Source organism: Schistocerca nitens, chromosome 3 (genome assembly GCF_023898315.1).
Source record: "Schistocerca nitens isolate TAMUIC-IGC-003100 chromosome 3, iqSchNite1.1, whole genome shotgun sequence".
Classification (NCBI taxonomy): domain Eukaryota; kingdom Metazoa; phylum Arthropoda; class Insecta; order Orthoptera; family Acrididae; genus Schistocerca; species Schistocerca nitens.
In genome coordinates, this window is record NC_064616.1 from 859712469 (window position 1) to 859719648 (window position 7180).

A 7180-nucleotide genomic window follows, 5' to 3' on the forward strand; every position below is an offset into this window, starting at 1 on the left:
TTCAATACCATCGACGAATGGAAACGCTGCTGGCAACAAAACTGTTCCCCACAGTGCGTGAAGCTGCCATGCATCCTGAAGAAACAGCCTGATTCGACCAGCCTTGGGCAGTCTGGACTAACTTGGACTGCATCCGAATGGGCCATGGACGATGTGCAGACACTCTTCCCTAAGGGGCGCAAATCTTCATCACCATCATGTGACTGTGGTGTGGAATGACAGACAGTTGCTGATGTTATATCAACAAGTCCAGCAAATGCCTACAAGGGTCCTTTCAAAGATTTCCTCCCAGCAACGAGTGATGTTATAAATTACATAAAAGACCTTGATATCCATATACAGGGTGAGTCACCTAACATTACCGCTGGATATTTTTCGTAAACCACATCAAACACTGACGAATCGATTCCACAGACCGAACGTGAGGAGAGGGGCTAGTGTAATTGGTTAATACAAACCCTAAAAAAATGCAGCACGGAAGTATGTTTTTTAACACAAACCTACGTTCTTTTAAATGGAACCCCGTTAGTTTTGTTAGCACATCTGAACATATAAACAAATACGTAATCAGTGCCGTTTGTTGCATTGTAAAATGTTAATTACATCCGGAGATATTGTAACCTAAAGTTGACGCTTGAGTACCACTCCACCGCTGTTCGATCGTGTGTATCGGAGAGCACGGAATTACATAGGGATCCAAAGGGAACAGTGATGGACCTTAGGTACAGAAGAGACTGGAACAGCACATTACGTCCACATGCTAACACCTTCTTATTGGTCTTTTTCACTGACGCACATGTACATTACCATGAGGGGTGAGGTACACGTACACACGTGGTTTCCGTTTCCAATTACGGAGTGGAAAAGAGTGTGTCCCGACATGTCAGGCCAATAAATGTTCAATGTGGTGGCCATCATTTGCTGCACGCAATTGCAATCTCTGGCGTAATGAATGTCGTACACGCCGCAGTATATCTGGTGTAATGTCGCCGCAGGCTGCCACAATACGTTGTTTCATATCCTCTGGGGTTGTAGGCACATCACGGTACACATTCTCCTTTAACGTACCCCACAGAAAGAAGTCCAGAGGTGTAAGATCAGGAGAACGGGCTGGCCAATTTATGCGTCCTCCACGTCCTATGAAACGCCCGTCGAACGTGTACCTCACCCCTCATGGTAATGTACATGTGCGTCAGTGAAAAAGACCAATAAAAAGGTGTTAGCATGTGGACGTAATGTGCTGTTCCATTCTCTTCTGTACCTAAGGTCCATCACCGTTCCCTTTGGATCCCTACGTAATTCGGTGCTTTCCGATACACACGATCGAACAGCGGAGGAGTGGTACTCAAGCGTCTACTTTAGGTTACAATATCTCCGGATGTAATTAAAATTTTACAATGCAACAAACGGCACTGATTACGTATTTGTTTATATGTTCAGATGTGCTAACAAAACTAACGGGGTTCCATTTAAAAAAACGTAGGTTTGTGTTAAAAAACATACTTCCGTGCTGCATTTTTTTAGGGTTTGTATTAACCAATCACACTAGTCCCTCTCCTCACGTTCGGTCTGTGGAATCGATTCGTCAGTATTTGATATGGTTTACCAAATATATCCAGCGGTAATGTTAGGTGACTCACCCTGTATAGCTGTTTTCATTTGTGTTATTTTATGCTGGAGAGCTGGGCTTAAATGTTGATGTGTAGTGGTTTTGTAATCTTTGTATATGTGTTGGCATAGATTAAATAAAATTATAAATGTTTTGATAGTTCCTTGTACGAAATAAAACTACTTAGATGATCTTTAGAAGAAGCATGCTCTAAACAGATTTTTCAGATCGTCGATTTTCTTGTGCTTAAAAGCAAACTTGGTCAGCAGAATAATTTTCTTTTTGTAGGACTATTAGCACTTGTGCTGCTAATTCCATGAACTTTGGAATGCAAGTACTTTGAAATTATCTTTCTGAAGAAGGTCTAATGTCAGTGTTGGACGTCCTTTCTTCAAAATTTTATGTCGTCCACTTTCACACTTCCTTGAAAAATACAGCTCCTGTAAGGTGGTGATGACGTCTTCACTAGCAAGCGTTATATCATTAACTGTACAAGGGTGTGCTTCGTCGACATTCACTGCACATGGGACTACTACGGCAAATGTGGCAACTAACATAAGAGAAACCTAGAGAGACCACCACAGCTATTGGCATCCCAGGCTGCTGAAGCACGTAGCAACGTGGCTACGACGGCTTGTACCCCCTCTTCTGTTATTAGCAGTGACGTCATGGTTACCACAGCAACTGAGTGCTTCTAGGCGGCCTGTTATATATCTGGCCTTTCCGCCACATTCTTCACATCTCTGTCTTCCTTGGTTACGTTTAAAATTTTGCACTTTGACTTGCTTACTAGTGCTGACGGTTTAGAAGAAATAACACAAGCTAATGTTTTTCACGCCCACTGACAAAAGTGCATAGGACAATTTTTCAATGAGTGTTCTTCCACAAGCGAAGCGCAAAATTATTTAGGTTTTGAACAGAGCTGATACCAACACTGTATATGAAGAAGAACATAAGTTGATGGAATAATTTTCATCGTAAAACATTTTAAGTGAAAAATCAGCTCTAATGATTGAGAGAAGTACAGTTGTTTATGACATTATTAGTTATATAGGTGAAAAATCATAACAGACAAGGTAAACGGGCTCTATTTATTGACTTAAAAATATTGTTTTTGATCTGTTTGTCTACATCTTTCTATTCGAGATATTTCATTATGCTTTTTCTCAGAATATGTAATAAAGTTCTGCAACAAATGTATGTCAAGGACATTGGACGGCAGTTTTGTGAATCACTTCTGCTACCTTTATTGTAGGCAGGTGTGACCTGTGCTTTCTTGCAATTGCTGCGCACAGTTTTTTGTTTGAGCATTACAGTTAACAGAAGGGGTAACTAACCTGCGAGTTGGGTATAGAATCTAATAATGATTCCATTGGGCCCTGGAACTTTGTTTTGTTTTAACGATTTTAACTGTATCTCAGCGCCACTGACTCTAGTATCTATTTCATTCATCTTCTCAGTAGTACGACGATTAAGTTTGGGCAGTACTCTTGGGTTTTCCTTTGCAGAGGAACGTTTGGAAACAGAGTTAAACATTTCTGTTTTTGCTTAAAGATCATTCGATAATATTCTTTTACAGCAGTCACTGAAAGTTTTACACATTGCTTTCTTGACCAAACGTGTTTCATTCAGTATCTCTGTCTATAGCCCTATTCTTCGTTTTACATATTATGCAGCAGTATCTATTTCTTTAGAAGTTTCTCTACTGTGACCATATACCGTGCGAACTGTCCTGCTAGGTACTTATCTATCCAATGCATTATCGCCTATCCCTTTAAACTTGAGCCCTAGTTCTTCAACATGCCCCTCTCCTGAGCGAAAAGTTTCAAGTTCTTCGTTGAGGTATGGTACTATTGTTTCTCTGTCTAGGCTGCTGAATGTACAAATCTTTCTGCTTGTTTTGGTTGTCTTCGTGTTTTGGTATTCATTGTTGCTATTATCATATCATGGTCACTGATACCAGTCTCAGTACGCAGTTCCTCAACGATATCAGGTCTGTTTCTTGCCTTATATCTAAAATATTTCCATCAAAAGCGGAGTTCTGAACTCTTTGTTCTAGTTAGTTTTCAGGGAAGACATTTACTAACGTTACACAGGAAGTTCCTCAATTCCGATACCACATTCCCACTTTTTGTATCACTGATAGTAACTCATAACCTCACTTTCACAGTTCGGTACTGGGCTAAGCGAATCGAGGTGGTGTGACGTAATGGACAGTGTGAATACAGCAATACACTCTGAGTTGAAGGTGACGTGACGTCGCGAGGCGTGACGGCCAACGTGAATCGGCCTTACTCTGGAACTGAAGTCAAATGTTTGTGTATATATAGCGTGACAAACGATTTCCATAATTATTTAAAAATGACCCTGCGTCATTAGTATTTAACCTTTTAATTTTTTATTTGATGGTGTCAAATGTTTTCTACAAGAATTCCACTTCCTTTCTCAGCGTTGTTCTGTCTAGCCTGTGTGTGTCAACCATGGTCTGTGAACTAAAATCTACCACTTTATGTTGACGACTATATTATTTGCTTCAATACTATGTTCGAAAATGTGCCCATAGAAAATGCAAATCTGGCATATCGAAACAGTATTGGGCGTCTATCGGGGTGTTTCGCGTGCAACTTTCAATGTATATCGAAATGCAAATTTGTGTCTCTACGATGGTGTGGAACGTCTTCCATTTGAACAATTTACTAGTTGGGTGGACAGTTCAATAAGTTGAGATCGTGTGTTTTGTAGTTGTTGGGTAAGATTTGTGGTATTGTAGTCAAATCGTACCAATGATTTGTCTAACGCCCATTTTGTAATATGCTGTTATTATTCCGCAGAGACTTTCGAAGTACATACAGCCCAGAGTTACTGATGTTGAGGTGAAAACAAAAGAAATTAGAAAATGGCGGATTCAAGAAAACCTCAAGGACCTGTAGTGAAATTTATCAAAAGTTTATATTATAATCCATTTAGATGGTAAGTGTATCATATGGTGAATTTTATTGTGCGCTGCATCACATCGCTGAAACAAATGAAGTTTACATGTCAGAGTTACTTGTGTTATTTCAAATGACTATCTTTGTCCTTCAACCCTCAATCTACCAACCCAGGGAATAGTTAATCTCTCGACCAGAGCAGCCTAAATGACCTAGAAGGAAACTTAATGTATGGCCCAAATGATATTAAATGACAATGAATCTATTTTATGCTGAATGTATTGATTAAATATAAATGAACGGCAGTATAAATTTCATGGTACTGCCTCCACATGAAACACGTTGATAATGCCATTACGATAATTGTAAACGTATCTTGTTGATAATTCTATTTTAAGAAGTATTTAGACGCAGAGTGTGTTATATAAAATTGTATAGCGGGACTTAGCGTTCATTTCGTTATATAGGGTGTTTGATGTGGGGCTATTGTAGCAACAGGCTATGGATGTACCTGTTTACATAGGAAGCAATTTTCTCATATTTCTTGCGGCTGTGAAGAACCTGGCTTGGATGTGGGTCACCCTGGAATAACACTTGTTGGCTACCAGGGTCTCATAATTGTGACCCAAGAGAACACTTTTATAGAGATGTAGAACTGCTTGTTTTATATCTGTGTAACGTTGAAATGTTTACAGATTGAGTGACTTTAATTGTTGTTGGGATGTGAATTGCGTAATAAAACTTAGCTATATGTGAAAACGTTGTAAATAACAATTACTTTCTCATCCCAGTATCAGTAATTATATGATTATGGCAATTGAACATCTGGGATGTCTTCACAGTCACAATTCTTTTTATTTGATGTGTGATACTATGTAGGTACTGTCCCAGTTCATATTTTAAGGGAGCAATCATTGTTATGAGCTGGAATAAAGAATTTAGCCCCAGTTCAGAACATTATATTGGAGGAGCTGGAATTTGTTAAACTGCCCTGGCATGACTTCTGTATTTGCATTTCACTTTTTTTTTTTTAGAAGTGGTGTGCAGTAATTAAGAAATATGAAGTGGTCACACAGTTTTAATAAAATGGCTATTTCCTGTATAGTAATGCAAAATACAAACCACTTGCATCAAGATGCAATGCAGATGTGTTGTGTCCTTAATGGATCTTTCAAGAATCTTGCTAAAAGCATTAAAATTGTTTTAGTTGATGAGTTAGTAGCGTGCTGTAATTCAGCAAGCTTACAGTTGTTGACCGTGTTTGGCCGTGTCTATTGTCTTTGTGGTCCAGTAAGCAAAAAGTCAGCTGTCTTTGTTGGTAGCTTTCTTTTGGAGTCTGCCATGCTCAAGTTAACATGGCCTCAAGTAGGGTAAGCTCTCATACCCACCTTCCCTTGGAGTCATCCTTAAGATGACAGTCTGATCTATATTGCAGCTTGAGGTTTTCCTATGTCAGTTGTAACACCTCTACATCTGATAAACCTTTATAAGTAAACAAAATCTCAAAGCTTATGCAGAAGTGTATTGGATCACAATAATTCTGTGTGATGTAGTCATGGTTTGTTTTGTCACCTTGTTTGTCTCATACAATGCACTTGGATATGTTTCTTATTGGTACTAGTGAAGTGTGAGTGGCTTTTTTATTTTGTAGAAAGCTTTTCGGTTGTTTGATAAGTAGTGCTGATGAATGACATACCTTGACAGCACTAATAAATCAGCCGATAGCATATTCTGCATAAAATTTAGATCTTACATGACTTATTGTTTACAACACATGAAAATATGTGTACAATACAGATGATGATGATGGATGATGATGATGATGATAATGTGTTTTATCCTGAATATTTATTTAATGATTGATTGTGGCTTTGCTGTAACTGAATTTCATATTTCTTGAGTGCGTGTATTCAAAAATAATTTGTTTCTGTGGCAAACATGAAGATTGCTATGATACTTTTCTGTGTGGATAAACACAACAGTGATTTCTAAATGGAATTTGCAAACCACTTTTAAACTTTTCTGTTTAATTATAATGTTCCACCAGCCCTGGCCCATCTCTTTTGTGATTTGTAAATTAGTTGTCAATAAGAATAGTGGTCATTAACTCTCAAGTAAATTTGAATTTTCGTGTAAAGTAACAATTTCTTTTGTTTTTTAACAGGTCACTAATCAAGACTGTAGCCATGTTTGCACTCGGTGTTCGGATAGCACGGGAATGTAAAGGCCTGGAACTGATGCCATCGTAGTTGTACCAGATTATTTAATAAAAGAAAATTTGTTAATGTTATTGGTAGTTATTGTTTACTGTTCTATTTACAAATATGTAGTCCGTGACACAATTTAGAAACGCATAAATTTCAACTTATTCTCTTTGTTTAGAAAACCTATTATCCTTGATTTCTGAAATAATTTTCACTCCCCACTGATACAGGGGTATAGGTGGATAGTGTGCTTACTACACTGTTTGTAGTTAAAACTGCAACACCAGGAAGGATGCTAGGTAACAAAATGTTGCTTATTGCCCATTTACAGTATAGTAGGAAGAATACATGATTAAACCTGAAGATAATTTAAGGGTAAAGAGGGTGTTAAATTTAACATATAAGCGTCAGTGGCTCTTAACTCGGCTATAGAGTCA

The 7180-nt window shown here is 38.3% G+C and overlaps 1 long non-coding RNA gene across 1 annotated transcript; it reads left to right on the plus strand.

Moving 5' to 3' along the window:
• Window positions 1-4145: 4145 nt before the first annotated feature.
• LOC126249790 (uncharacterized) lies at window positions 4146-6829 on the plus strand. Its single transcript, XR_007545663.1, has 3 exons — window positions 4146-4358; window positions 4441-4579; window positions 6704-6829. It is a non-coding gene; the product is annotated as an uncharacterized LOC126249790 (long non-coding RNA).
• The last annotated feature ends 351 nt before the right edge of the window (window positions 6830-7180 follow it).